The 16731-nt window shown below is 33.9% G+C and overlaps 1 pseudogene; it reads left to right on the forward strand.

Moving 5' to 3' along the window:
- LOC149556908 (putative aldo-keto reductase 2) overlaps nt 1–13625 on the forward strand; it is a 45572-nt pseudogene extending 31947 nt beyond the window's left edge.
- Nucleotides 13626–16731: the final 3106 nt, after the last annotated feature.

Here is a 16731-nt window from a genome sequence, read left to right on the forward strand (position 1 = left end):
TTTGAGTCAAAACTTATACATTTAGCATATTTTGCAGTGGGACCATTGTCTTCTACACCCAATATAACATGTCAACAAGCTCTACACCATATGCAACAAGAACATAAAAATATAATTTCTTGGATTCAATCAACACTAAAGAAAAATTGCATATTTAATTGAATCTACTTTGAAGCCTCTACGATAAACTTGTAAATCTTTAAATGGCACTACAATTTATTACTGAGAGACTTGGTCCGAAAAGATAAGATGGATGAATGAATAGATTTTCCCCAACTAACAATTTGCTTTTCTAAGACTTCAGGAAATGCTATCAAGATCCTTTACAAATCAAAATTGGGGCAATTATATTATTTGATGAGAACTTGACTTTGCCCTCAATAATTAGACATTTTTCCCTTCACAAACTCTTTACATTCTCAATTTTGACTCCTTAAACATAGACATAGCTCTGATTTTCATTGTTTCCCACATCAAGGTAACATCAATGGCCATAAGTAGTGATGTTCAAATTAAATTTAAAAAGGACCAATAATTATGGCAAGGTAGTTAACTAAGTCCAACCCCAAGCCTTCCTCCAACAAAACCTAATATGACATCCATAACTTGATTTTGGAGTAAAAATAATGACTATTACAACACTATATATTTCTTTCACAAACAAAATACCAACAAGATAGGTATCAAATGATAGTGGTCATGAATCAATTTGTCAAGATGCCAAATGCATCTAGTCACCATATACTCTAAAAGCTTAATTTCCCTAAGACAAGATTCGTGGGCAGGAAAATAGCCACTATACAAATTGAGAAGAACTGAAATATTAGGCAGAATCTACAAAATAACATATCTGAGTACCCCATGAAAAGTAAACTAGATTTCAAAAAGTTTGCTATCAATATGTATGGCATGTGCCATATAGCAAGCAACATAGTAGCATCCCCAACACAAGTGGTAATTCTATGGGAAGGAACACTGATATCAAATATAAAATTTGATAAGAAAGAGACAAAACTCATTTTGATATTTCTTATGAAGGCTTGACCATGAAATCGTAATAGGGGAACCCATATCAATTGGACCATCAAATTGTGAGAATACTTTCTCAAATACCCAACAAACCACAAACTTTCCAAAAAACTCAAACTGTTTGCAAAAATAAGGTTGGGGACTTATCTAGGCATGTGTGCAATTGTGTTAACTAATCAAATATTGTTATACAAGAATACATTGCAATTTTGGCTTGTAGAAGAATATTAAATGGGTTGGTGGTAAGAAAATCTTTCAAGTTACTCCTGATTACATGTATGCTTGACTACCCTCTGCGGATTGGTGCAATTAATTGAACCTCCTATGAGGTCTTCATGATTCTAGGAATGTTTGGGCTAAGAGACAAGAATTTGGTCTAATTATCTACCTAAAAAAGTCATTTTTTGAAATAGTTTTGTTGCTTAATAAATTGGTTGTAGGGGATAACTCTTCTAAGTCTATCTAGATGCCACATTATCTATTGTTGTGAATAATGTGGCAATGTAGGTTCATAAAGATAAAGATGATGGTAAGAAGTTCTATCCAGATGGGGACTCCTATTCTTTATGCTAAGTGTCAGAGAAGTCTTTCAAAAGCTGCAAGTAAATGTTAGAGGTATTATCTTTGAGACAAACTCTATTCAAACAATTTGATGCACCTTAGGCATATAGCTTGTGCCAGCCCTTGCAAAGAAATGGTTATTTAAAAATTTTGAGCCAATGATACTATTGTAGACTTAGAAAGTATATGTTGGTTTTCTTAGATCATATCTGTACAGAATATTCCTTTGCTTCAACTATTTTTAGTTGCAGAATGTAGCTAGGAGTAGAGAAAAATGACATCACTAACAAACAAAATAATCTCAATATATTTTTCTCTACATGGATGGTTCCTCAAATGTGATGATCCCTCTCAATATTTGCTATAATTTTTCTTATCATTTTGGTTTTGAGTTATTGTGATTGAATATTCATTAAAAACATATATTAAAATGCAAGTGCAATTCTGTTTGACAACAAAAATGAACAGCATATATCTTCACAATAAAATACTGTTATAAAGAACATTAAGAAGATATGAAGCTTCTAAATATAATGGAGGTTACAGATCTACTGTAACAATTCTCCCTTTATATGAAGCTGTATATAGATATAAACATTATAAGAAATTAAATATATTATTCAATTACTATGAAAAGAAACATTTCACTTAACAAAAACTAATATATCAAGTACCTCCATTTGAAGAAAAATTATCACTTGTTTCTTGAACATCATGGATACTTAATTGATAAGTAAGTCTTGACATTAAAGATGCCTATTTTTTGAATCTCTCACGTTTCCTTTTTGCATTTTGATCTTCTTGGAGAAGTTCTTAAATCTTTGCTGAACTCCGAGAGCTGTTTGAAGTAGAATTGAAAAATAATATATGAGGAACATAGAAAACAAATATAACTAGTACCATGGCCATATTAGCCACATGTAATTAACCTTCACCTGACAGAGCTATAAAGTTGAGTCAGCATTTCCTCTTTGTCTTTCTCAACTTGGTAGAGCACCACAACCTGTCAATCATTTTAGGACAAGTTAATACTCATGAGAACCATACAGAAGAACGCCTATTTCTGTAGTGCTTTAATGCAAGGATGTTCTAAGGTTCTTACTTTAGGTACATTTGCAGCAAGACTATTCAGAATAGCTTCCACATAACCACATACTTCCTGAGAAATCAACCTCAACTCCTCCTCTGGATCAACTGGTCACCTGGCCATTGTATCCTAATTACAAAGAACATGAATAAACTGAACATTAGCTTTGCCTCAGTATTTAATTTGTGTCTTGTTAGATAAATTAAGACGCATCATGATCAATCAACCTTATAGAAGGAAAAAACCATTCCTAGCATTTTCATTAAATAATTAATAGAAAACCAGCACAAATGTTTTTTACCACATTACATAAGTTTGTTTTAAGAATGCAGACTTTAAAGCGTAGAGCTACTACAATTTTATTGTAAAGAAACTATGAGAAATAAATCGGCACATTGTTGAAAAGTCATCTAAGCTCCATATGAATGGATATTCCTAATAGTACATGAGTCTGTGTCTCATCTCACATTCAAAATCAGTGACCTTCATTACCTAAGTTGAATTCCTTCTAAAAGGTAGCAACTAAGAGATAAAAAGATTTGTATGGTTGATAATTGATAAGTGATAATTGATCAATGATCATATGTATATCCAATGACGGTCCATGATTACTATGTAACAGGATGATACAAAAATTAGGAGAAGTTGTATCAGTAAATATAAATAATCAAGAGGACATCAATCAACATATGACTGAGCAATAATAAGCATGCAACACTCATAACCGATACCAATATGGAGGAACAATAATTATGTTATGATAATTATTAAGTGAAAAAATGACAAACTTTGAGATCTATTGAACCAATGAACCATATTATTATACTAGCTCATAGGAATTTCTAAGGCAATGCTCACTCTTCTCTTTTCTCCATGACTGATTCCTCTCAGGTGCCAGATTCCTATGGGAGTGTTGGCACATTCCTAAAGACCCATATAATATCAACCAATCAGCAAGCCCTTTGTAATGAAACACGTGGGCCTTATATGACCAAATCAAGCTTAAACTAGATATAGTGATGCCTATAATCAGGCCTACGATGAAACATGAAGCTCAAAACTCGAGATTGGAGCCTAAAAATTATTTAAATAGCCTCTCAATCTAATGAATGGGCCTGATCTAATTAGACAAGTCCATAATTCAATGTAGAATGGGCTTTATTAGGCCCCAATAGCTGACATACAAGCCTAATTAGGCCTAGATCCAAGTGGCTAGGGCTTTAGCATATAGGGTGTGAATTTGGGAACATATACTAGGCTAAGTTTGAGATAGATCTAACCTCAAAAGGGTAACATGTGGGCCTCGGCCCAGAACATGAAACATATAGGCCTTAGCCACATGAAATAAGACCCAAATCTGGGCACAAAACTCATAAACAAGGACCTAAACCAGATCCAATCCAAACATGTCGCCTCAAATCTACAAGGTGGATCCTAATCGGCAAGGTGATGGAAAACTAAAAGTTTACCAAAACAAAGAACATTTTTAAATAGAAGAGAGACAAGGGATGGAAAACTAAAAGTTTACCAAATTATGGTTCACTAACGTTTATAGCCATTGTCTTTCACCATTACTATGTCTCTGTTGTATAGAGTTGTGAGAAAAACCAGTTGAGTCATTGTCTTTACCTTCGAAATTCCCCTCACCCATGGACTTACTTGGAGTAATGTGCACGTTTTTTAGGCTAGAAATCCTACTTCCAATGCAAGAGGACTTCTCTGAAGGTAAGTTCAACATTTTGGACATGGGCATTAGAGCTGAGATACTATGTTCCCAGCTTGACTTTTGACTATAAGAAATGATTCCTGAGACAATTTGCCTCAGAATTAGAGAGAGAATTGGGACTTGAACTAGAGTTGATAGTCTTGTTTTTGGCACAGGCATCCTTGAACCTCAGGAGGAGCATCTTGGCAGTCTCTTTGCCCCTCAAAAGGCAGGCTGCTTCATCCTTTACAGTGTCAAAGGTGCCCAACAAACTGATCTTTTGAATGTTGTCTTCTATCTCTGCAACCCATCTCCTTGATGGCCTTTGTCTAATAGTAAGACCATTAGTTCTGATAGAAGAACCATTTCCTGTAAGCAATATGTGTTGACACCAATAATATCATATCTGATTCTCATCATACTGAATATATATGGTTTAATCTTCAAAACATTTACGAAGTTCAAGGATTGCTTCTTCTGTCAGTTTAATGTTTCCTTGTTTAGCTTCTTCTTAATCAGAATACCAGCAATCTGTTGAAGTTAGTTTCTCAGTGAGATATTAGATGATACACATTTTATTATCCTCATCTTTTTGGCCCACTACCAAGAAATCTCTCTTTCAATTGTGGTAAAACTTTGTACATCCCGGGCAGGCTTGACAAAGCAAGGTTTCATAGACCAAAAAGCATGTAGAAGCCCAAAAACAATTCCATAAAGGAAAAAGCATTCCAGCCTAGCATGTATAGAAGATATAAAATATTAATTGTGAGTTGTATTATTTCTTGAATTTCTAGAGGCCTGTATGATTTACTCTATGTTCTTCTAATTCGTATATTTGCACTTGTTTTTCTCATCAAACTCATTCTTTGAATATCGTGAATAACCTTCTTTTCTTTGCACTTAGTTAGAGCAGCATCTTATTGTTGGATTAACTGTCAACATTTTCTTTTGAAATTTGTAAGATGGCTTAACTCTTTAAGTTCGCTCACCAAGTTCACTCGCCATGTTGGCTCGTCGAGTCAACTCACCAAGTCACCCCTCCAAGTCACTTGAAGCAAAGAAAAATTTGGTGCATTGTGCAAGTCTAAATAATGCTATCATTTTATATTTATAAAAACACTTACTTGGAAACATAATGAAGTGTTCTCCCCTTAGATTACTTCCCATTTAACAAACCAAGGAAAACGCAATAGATATATTTATCAACAAAGAAATAACATCAACGAGAGTAACCATGCCATCTCTTAGCATTCTCAGTATTGCCATTGGCACATAAAGAACTGGGCTACACTTCACAATGCCAAAACCTTGAGCAGAATTCACTGCGAGAAGAAGCAAGTTATGTTTCCTTGGCAGGTGTTAGCTAGCAATCATTTCATATAACATCTTATAAAACAATTCCTAAAGCTAACCACATTTTGAAATGAGATAACAACTGATATATATCATTTAAAACTCAATTTATTCCTATTTGTGCATAACATTAGCAGGTTAGTGTTATGCCAAGAGAATGGAATTTATGTATCCTCTTGACTCTAACAAAGACAAAGGGCCATTCTTGTCACTCTTTAGAGGTAAGCCATAAACTTTGAAGAGACACTAAGCCAAAATTATTGGGCACACAAAGGTCAAAAAACATGGCAAATGTATAGGACAAATAGAGTCAACTTTTATGAAATGATAAATATCTCCCATCAACAATTGAGAAAGGTTCAAAGCACATGCCTCCTCATACAACTTTAATAGAATTTATGGATGAGATGTTATCATAGCAGACAAACACTTAGCTGCTGCCCTCTGAACCTTCCAGCTGATATCCTCATCATCGCTATATTCATTAGCACTCTCTCTACATCAACAAAATAGTATTCATATGTTGGTCATAAAATTCATAATTACATGAAAATAAAAGACACCATTGTGCAAAAATTAAATTTTCTCAAGCAAATAATTACCTTAAGCAATTTTAACATACTCATCCTCCTCTCCATTACTCTCTTCTATATCTTCTTCCATATTATCAGTGTAGTTTGGATCATAGCTTATGTAGTCCAGAGCAAGTTCCAAAATTGTATCACAATAAACAACCACATCTCTGGCACAACATAGGAAAAAACTCTCCAATGCCTGCAAATTGCATCTTTAAGGTGATTATTTACAAATTTTTGAATAATCAGGGTTTTCTATTTGAAGAATGAAATCTGAAGATGCATTTCACAAAACATACATATACTTTCAATATAGATGATATGAACTTTTAAAATGGAACCACTAATGTTAACAAATAGTGTGAGATGAAAATACATAATTTCTCTACAACCAAACTCTTTTAACACCTGCAAGCTATATTCTCTTAGCTCCTCATCAGTTTTAGATGCACTTTTACAATAGTTAATAAGTAGGGGAACAATTTCATTTAGATGCGGTCCAAACCTGTACCCAACAGCTCAACTGCATGGGGAAAGGACATATATTAGAATAAGACTATAGCTTATATAGCTAAAGGCCATTGATGATACATTGATGAACATGTGGAGTACAAGATTAAAAAATGGAAACAAAATATAGAATCACATTTTTAAGTAACATAAAATTTCACAAATATTATATTATTTTTATATTTTCTATATCAGTTACAATATTCAATTATTTTTCAAAAGGCCTTCACTTTTTTAGCTTCTAAAACCATTTTTCCCATAAGAACCAACCATTAACTACCCAACACGGAAATATATTATTAGTAAGTAGGAGATATTTTCCACAGCAAGTCAAATTATGATATTGCTATGCGGATTCAACTTTGTAGATTTTAAGTTAAACTCATTGACCCATGTTTCATGAGTAATAGTTCACAAGGACTTATCTTTCATGAGAATGAATGGAACACTTAGCACTCATTGCAATTAGATGATGCTCATAGGTGGTGGATAAGCTAATATTATAATTTATTAACTATAAACTAACACTATGGATCATAAACAAATAAAAGACTAGTAGACTGAAAATGTGTTCTTAGCAAAAATAGTTGTCTATTTATTTAATGTGACAAGAATGTATTCAGAGCCATGCATTAGAATCTCAAAAGAAGTTCAACCTTCACTGTTTGACTGTCATGGCTATACTAGGATAACTGTGGTACAAGGGGTGAATTGATAAATGCGTCCCTACAATTGGGACTGACAATAGCAACAAATAAATAAGCAATATTTGAGAGAGATTTAAACAACATAGATCACCTGGAAGGCTCTTAAGGTTGGTGCTAGATGACAAAATCAGAGGTTTGAAAAGCATAGTTGAATTACTAGTCACAATGGGAAATAGAGGCTTGTTGCCTACCGCTTGGAGAGCTAATGTGGATCCAGAACTGTAACATTTCTCGTTCCTATACATGTGATTTGAGATATAACAATGCCTTAATATTGACTATGAAACTCAGTCTTTGCTTCTTTATAGTTAGTTTTGCAATTTATATTGCCAAAGCATTGATGAGAAATATCATTCAGTGTGAATCTGTAATTTGCTCAAGTAATCTGGTTCTAGATGTTTGGTGTAACAGGATCACAATGTACTAGTCATTTGAGTTCTTAGTTTTCAATATTGGAATCAAATTAAAAAATCAAATTATAGTGTCATTCAAACTTACCATATCTGAAGGGATATAGTGGCTAAAAGTGCATATTAGATTCATGGCACTGAATATAATGGCTGGAAATTGCATATCAAACCTGTGTAGGATAATATCAGTCTTTCTGTTGCAGATCATACTTCATATCATACCTTAAAGTGGTCATTTACTAGTCCCAAAGTGGTCTACAGAAGCCTACAATAGCTAGCTAACATCTGGATGTGATACATGTTGATTATATGGCATTAAAACCTATGGATTGAATTGTTATAGTTTGATTTGTGACTAATAATAAGTTTGTAATCTCTCTTTTCAGTCTTAGCAGTAAACAATAAAGTCATATTTTTCCATATCATTTAGCTATACATGTTTTCATTCATTGCATAGTCATTTCCTTTAATCATTTGTAGTCTGTTATCATAAACAAGCATCAAAGTGAACTCAGCCAAAGTCAGATCAGAATTGCCGAACTTAGAAACATCACCATTCCTAGGAGTCCAAAACATACATCAAACCAAACAAAATGGAAAAATTGGATCGGGTTTGGGTGGGGATCTTTCACAATTACTTATTGATGCTTAATCTATCTTGTGGTCTTGAGGATTTGCAAAACTTCATGGAAATCAAACTACCATGTTTGAATTAGAAAAGAATCGGTGTATAAAATAATAGCAATAAAGAATATAATAGAAAGTAACTGGTATGCAAGTATTCTTCTATTAATCTCCATATAAATTTGTTAAGAAGATGCAACAGGTATTGGTCATCCCTCGTCAAGTATGCCAATCGCGAGATGGATGGACTAAGGGTTCTACTCAGAGGCTCATTCCATGCCCTTGGCCTTGGTTGAGGAAGAATATCTTTGATCCTCTTAACAAGGAACATAAGATTAATAATTATTTATCTGATTTCCATAAAACATCATATTTGGGATCAATTTGAAAATGTTTGATAGAAAGATGCACCAATACTAGTTCTGTCATTGAATACAACAACTACAAGATGATAGATGTCCTGCCATTCTCATGACCCAAGGAGCCATATGACTTGGACACTCATTATGTGCCCTTGAGTTTAATTGAGGAGGATAGTCTCAACTCTCCCAGCATCCTATCAAGCTTTTCCACCGAATTCCTAATATGGTAAGCTATTAGAAGTATGCAGTGAAATGGATACAAGTGAATTTAGGGTGTTCTGTTTTCAATATCATTTGTATAATGATCATAAATCCTTGATACAATTTTCTCTAAATTGAATTGCAATTACGTATTTTATATATAGAATACTATTTATAAATAACTTGTGTTGTGGGACTTGTTATTTTTGGGCAAAATCCAATATATCCCATAAAGAGATCATTATGCTACTTGTGCAGGAGCCCCATGATTCTGAAGAATCATACCATTTTTGGTAGGCACCTAAAAGGCAATTTCCATAAGGAGTTGATGCCTTCCATTGGTTAAGATAAAAACTTAAAATAGATCTTTGAGGAGTGACTGTAGAAGATACTTGAGCAACCGTAACACAATTATTGTTGTTTTCTGGAAAGCCTTAAAGCATCTACAAATGTAGCAAACTGAGGCAGGCAATCACATTTTAATATGCAATAACAAACAATTCATGCACTCTCTCAGGTTACCATACTCAAGGCCCTAGATCCACTGGGCTCTAAAATGACAAATAAAACTTCAAACTAAGAACATGCAACATGAAATTAATTACTAACTAATGTTATTATGCCAACATCACTGCTGCACTACATCCTGGAATAGTTTAACAATATACACTACTTCCAAATGGCATTTAAAGTATGCGAGCTAGAAAGCAAATCTAGGTAACAAAAATGAGGGTCAATCTCAAGGTTAATGTTTTACCCTGCCATTTGGCAGAGTCAGTCAAATATATTCAAGCTGCCCTTGAAAAACATGATATTTGTTGAACATCCTTAAGATTCATTTTATTTTTTTCCTTACCTGTAACTCGTGGTATGCAAAATAATATTGTGGATATCTTCCATTTGAACCCCCAAAAGCTTTCTGCCATGTATCTAGCAGGACCAAGATCTTTTCTCTAACATTTAAATCAGGCTACAAAATAAAATACAAATAAAACCCACATAAAGGATTGCTGAAAATATGCACTAAGAGCACAAACCGAAAATTGTTTAAGCTACAACCCAAAAAAACATGTGCAAGTTACACAAAAGCTTTTTTAACAGACCTTTTTCTTTACCATCTTGACCATTTCATGTAGCACATCTCTCTCGGCAACTTGCAAGTGAACATTATCACCACAATTTTTTGTAAGTGTCTCTAATAGCTGCAGAAATAACCAGGAAAATATTAAATCAAAGTTATCCATCAAAGTCAATCATAAATGAATTCTTACTATAGTAAATTTTTTGCACTCAGAATTCAACCAAATATCTCAGTAATGATAACTTAAAATAAATCAAAATGTATATAGAAATTTATAATATTATTCAATACTAACCGTCAGAGAAAGAATTTGGATCTTAGGATTCTTATTGGCAATGCGTTTCTTAGTTGCTTTGATTACTTCCTTTGCTTGTCTGTTCCAACACAATCATATTGACCAATATAGACCCTTCATTACTATCACCATATCCAAATGTCCATTTATAAGAAAGAACTTAGAAGATAGAGCTGTTAACTTGCTTTATAAAAACCATACCAACATCTCTTATGCAAACTCTATTCATATAACAAAGATGGGATTACATTCTCCGAACATGGACTGCCATTAATGCATAATACAGAGCAACTACCAATCAAATAATGTCAAATTGGATTTACAAAAGAGGATAACAGTGTATCAATATTTGTAAAGCATAATCAAGAAATCTGAACCTAAGGTGGATTAAAGCAATTTAGCATGATTCTATGCCTTGTAACTCAGAGATGAAGGTATTTCCAAATATTTTGTATGACTTCTCATGTTTGACAAAAGATTATATAGACACATCTTATAAATATAGCCAAGTTAGAATATATGACAAAAGGAGTAAGATTTCTTTGTGCCATTCAAGGTTCTTGGATAGGCAGCATGAATAAAATGAAATGCTTTCATTTCCTTAAAAATTCTTGAAATCCATGTTTGATTGTGACTACCATACATGTTGATCTGAGCATGCTTGGCTCCCAGTTACTGCTATGATACATTTTAAGATTACTGCTGTAACTGATAAGTGGTGATGTAGATGAGCAAATTTGGATAACAGTTTCTATATGTTAGGTGTTGAGAAGCTTCACTTTACAATTTAAAAAATGGTTCTACCATACATGCTGTTTTATTTTGTGTCATCTTGGAAAACATTGGATCATTCATGTAAACAAACCTAACAAGCTCTCTTGTGTGTTTATACTTAAGTTCTAACATTTCTTTTCCAGCCTGCACTAGAAGACTCTTCTGAAAAGTAATTCAACATTATAACATAATTATGAGCTGCAGAAGCATCAACTGTATCAAATCCTTACATAGCTGAAAACTATATAAACCATCACTGAAAAGTGATCAATATTACTCAAAAGATGCATTTGTTAAAACCATTGATTGATCAAAAGATGCACATCTTGTTTCCAACTCGTACTGTTTCCATTTCTTAATCTATTAATTCTCTGAGCGTGATTGTTCTAACACTGTGCATAATGCTTTTATTTTTCCTTCCTAAATAGGCTCTGAAAGGTATCAGAGAGAAGGTGCATATTATAACTAAGTTTGGATTGACTTGGAGTAATGGAGAATTTGGTGTGAAGGGAGATCCTGCATATGTCAGGGCTGCCTGTGAAGCAAGCCTCAAGAGGCTTGATATAGACTACATTGATCTTTATTACTAGCACAGGGTGGATATTACTATACCCATAGAAGCTACTATAAGTCTTAGGATTCCAAACCCTTAACCTTGCACCAAAATACTATTTTGTCATGGTGCTGTAAGTTTTAAGATTCAAAATCTGTACTACTGTGATAGGTTTTTTATTTTAATCTTATTTATAAAATTTTGGGCAATGGTTTTTCTCCAAAAACTACATAGTTGAATCTTGAATTTGATTTGATGTGAGAAATATATTTTACATATCAATTCTTGAGATTGATAAGTATGAAATATTTTCTACAGCAAGTCAAATTGTGATTTCACTACAAGGATTCAACTGTGTGGTTTTCTAGTGAAACGCATTGACACAAGTTATTTTAATAGTGGTTCACAAGAACTCATTTTTCATAAGAATGAATGGAACACGTAGTACTCATTACATTTAGATGATGCTCATAAGGTGAAGCATTAAGCCTTTCCAGAAGGTCACTAAGTGCAATACTACTCCAACTTGTTGTCATGAGAGATGAGTTCTTATGAAGCTAATGTAACATGAGTCAATGAATTTGTCTCAGAAACAACAAAATCAAAATTTGAAACCTCTAATTTCACTATAAAATATGTGTCTAATAATCGTGGTTGTATGGCTTTGGAGGGCAAGATTGTATCCCTCTCGCTCTTTACCGACGCCTAGCAAAACATAAGAAATCTAATAACAAGCAAATCAATTTTCCTTTTATACAGATGGGTGAACTGAAGAAGTTGGTAGAAGAGGGAAATATAAAATATGTGGGTCTATTTGAAGCCTCTACTTCAACAATCCGTAGGGCCCATGCAGTGCATCCAATCACTGTTGTGCAGCTTGAATGGTCTCTCTGGAGTAGGGATTCTGAGGCCCAAATTATTCCCACCTCTAGGTAAACGTTGTGATGATATAATACCTCAACAGTCAGTGATTCAATGTTTACTTTATAGATTGCAGAGAACTGAGAATAAATATTTGTGAATTGGGTTCACAGTATATACCAAAAGTTGAAGTTTTTAATAAGATTTTTTTTGAACTTTGTTCCATTTGAACTTAGATAAGGAATACAAGCTTACTTATATTTATTTTATTTCATTTTATTCCATTCATAGGGAGTTGGGGATTGGGATTGTTCCATACAATCCTTTAGGCATGGGTTTCTTTAGCACAGGAGGAAAACTTCTTCAAAGTGTGATAGATAATGACTTCGTAAGGTAAAGGATAGGATTTTTTTTTTCCATTTAATAATTGTACCATTTTAAAGATGATCTGATGTTGAGTTCAAACATTGAGACTGAACAACAAAGTAAAATCTAAACAAAAATCTACATGACAAGACTGATAATAAAGGTAAAAATTAATTTGATTTGATTTTGTCATTGTTGATTGTTTCATATCATAATAATTGATCTGTTAAATAAGGGAATTTGAGGTTTTAAGGTGAGAATCTTGAGCGGAACCAAGATCTATTACTAAAGCTAAGTAAGATCAATTTAAGAAAGGGGTGCAGCCCAATCCAGGTTGCTCTTGCATGGGTTCAAGACTAGGGAAATGATGTTGTGCCCATTCCTGGAACCACCAAGATGAAGAACCTGGATGATAATATCTTCTCTCTCGATAAAATTGACAGCAGATGACATGAATGAAATCAAAGCCATCTTTGCTGTAGATGCTGCAGCTGGAGACCGACACAGAGCTGTTGATTTGCAATTGACCTGAATAAATTCAGAAACGCTCCCATACAACACTCTCCATTGAATTAAAGCACGTAAATGTTTGTGTTCCAGAGCAGAACATTTGTAATTGAGCTAGATGAATAAAGGGCTCTGAAGAGTTAGCAGTGTTAAAAAAAAAAGAATCTAAATAAATGGATTTTTTAGCCTTGTACTATATCAATTATAAATGCTTATTATTGAAAATGTAGTATTTTTAAAGTCTATTAATAGAGTATTTTTAGAGCCTATTAATAGAGAGCTTTTGGTAAATGACTCTATAAAGAGTTTTATAAACTTGGTGGAAATATATTTCGTTAATAGTAATGATACTGGAATTTTAACATTTATGCATGACAATATTTATGGACTAGTGATAAACCCAAACCCTTCCACATGGATCTTAAGCAGAAGTTAGTAATAAAGATCCAATAAATGAGTCGTAATGTCTCCAAGGTTCTCTCAGAGACTTCGATATTCAACCATTGTTACTCCACATAACTTGTGGGCTTGGACATCAGGATAACAATATGCCATTTATTATCAGTGCATGCCAAGGATACATTAGAGGTTTTCACCCCATATGTCAACAAATTCATGTTTCAAAGTAGATAATCTAGAATGTCCATCTGGTGCCAATTCATGTTTTATTATCAAGACAAAGCACAAGAACCCGTAGCTACAAATAAATCCAAATTTCCTTGAATTTCCTTGAAACAATATGAAACACACTCAAAGAAGTGGTATAACATTGAATAAGACCCATATTACATTACAAAAACCATATAAAAATCTCAAAGTCTTTCTAATAAAAATTTCAAACTCGTTTATGATCATATTAATTTAAACAAAAATAAGTATATAATGGTAAGAAGTTGCATGAAAAAATTATTTATAATATTGCATTCAAATTCGTTGATATGCACAGAAGTAGTGCCATGTAGAGTGCAAGAAGGGTCTACGTTGTATGGGTATGTCTCTCTTGATACAGAGGTGTGACACCTAAGAAAGAAATGGTAGCCCTCGTTCACTATGTTGTGTACACAAATGTCACTTTTCTTGATACTTTAGAGTCTTAGACACTAATAAAATTATTGTAGGGAAAGTCAGTCAACTTACTAAATCTATTATGACACCTCCATTTTAAACGGCATTATCATATTAGACTTTGTGATCCAACGTATTGAAGAAATTACCTTAATATTGAAGAATTAATACAAGTGATGTTGCAGGTGTAGTGGGATTGCTTCCAAATTCTGACTCTTCCACAATACCACTCTAAATATATAGTCCATGTCTAGTTCCTTTGTGCTCATTCCATTAGGAAGACTCCAGTCGAAGGAGTGAACCAGCGAAGCCAAAATTAAATGAAGCATCTTATCAGCCAAAGGAAGCCCTAGGCATATTCTTCTCCCTACTCCAAATGGTATAAGCTCAAAATCTTGTCCCTTAAAGTCCACAGTAGCTCCCTCTCCCTCCAAAAACTTCTCTCGCATAAATTTGGAAGGCTCCTTCCAACACAACAGGATCCCTCACAATCGCCCACACATTAACCCATACTTGTGTGTCTTTGGGGATCAAAAACCCCCTATTTCACAAGATCTTGATGCTTTATGATGGATCAAAAGAGGACCAGGAGGATACAATTGAAGCACTTCTTTCACCATTTCATGAAGGTAAGGTAGATGATCAATATCAGATTCCTCCACTCTTCTACTATGACCTACAACCTCCTCTAACTCCCCTTGGACTTTTTCCATTTTATCTAGATTATGAATGAGTTTTACCATTGCCCATTCTATTGTTGCACTAGTGATGTCGAAACCAACAATTAATAGATCCTGCATTATCAAAACACCCCATCCTCATTAACCAAATCCGCCACTCTCATCTTCAACCCTAACTTGGCCTCCTCATTAGCAGACGGCAATATTGATTGCAAGGATTTCATTAAAACCGTCGCTGCCACACCCATCTCCACGCACCCCCTATACATAGATGCCCCTTTCTCAAAAAACTTTGCCTTTGCCTCCTCTAGCCTGTGAAACCCTTCCTCCATTTTCGTCCTCAGCAACAATGAGTTTTCCCACTTTTAAAAAAAATTTAACATATGAAGCCCGTGTTGGTCAAAAATTCGACCAACATGAGCATGGATTTAAAAAAAAAGATATTTTTCCTTGCATATTTTGACCAATCTAAAACATTTTAATAGATGGTCAAAAATTTTGGTCAAAAATTGGGGTCAAATGTACTAGTATGAAAACATTGCATATGAATCAGTACTCAAGATACATTGTTGCTCACTTGGCTTGTGTTTTCTTTGGCATGTGTTGTCAAAGAGGGAGAGTTTACTATCATATCTTTTTCAAATTTGAATTTGTTTGTGGAGAGTTTTTTGTTTAGAAAAGAAGCTATGTAATTCCTTCATAGAGCGAGATTACTACATTAGAGAAGTTTGTGGCATAAAATCTAAGAGGGAGAAATGTTTTGTCAAGAAAATACTTGTTCTCAAATTTCATTGTGCTATGACATGTTGTGTTGCCATTAATGCCAAAGAGGGAGATTGTTGGATACAATTGTTCAATTGTGTGTTGTCTTCGATGTTACACAAATTTTATATCAGTTAGTAGATAGAGTCTACTAAGTTCAGCTGGTTAGCAAAGCAAATTCTAGAGTCTATCGAGTGTTCCTGGAAATTACTCTATGAAAATAGTGTCTACCGAGCTCACTTAGCATTGAAGGATTTTGTGGCAGAAGTCAGTGGTGACCGAGCTCACAAGGTTAGCAAAGGAAAGGCATTATTTACTGAGTTCACTCAGTCTCCAAGGGATTTTGTAGAGTTCACAGTGTTCACTGAGCTTTAGTTGGTTAATACTGGAAATCATTTCTGGAGCAGTGTTTACCGAGTAGCGTCGGCCAATGAAGGATTTCATTATTTTGAGAAATAAAGTTTAATTGTTTTATGTAATGATTTTAGCTGACCGATGTAATGATTATTGATAAATGTAACTTGTAAATGAACCGACTTGACAATTTGCAAGGTATAAATAAAAGGTCAAGTTGTGAATTCTAAATTGTAATGAGCAAGCATGCAAGTGTGTTGAGGAAAGTGTGAGCAAATTTTGAAGGATGGTTAGATATCCTTGAGGAGC

The sequence above is a fragment of the Cupressus sempervirens genome, chromosome 5 (genome assembly GCF_028749045.1).
Source record: "Cupressus sempervirens isolate cs-2001-9-10 chromosome 5, ASM2874904v1, whole genome shotgun sequence".
NCBI classification, from domain to species: Eukaryota; Viridiplantae; Streptophyta; class Pinopsida; order Cupressales; family Cupressaceae; genus Cupressus; species Cupressus sempervirens.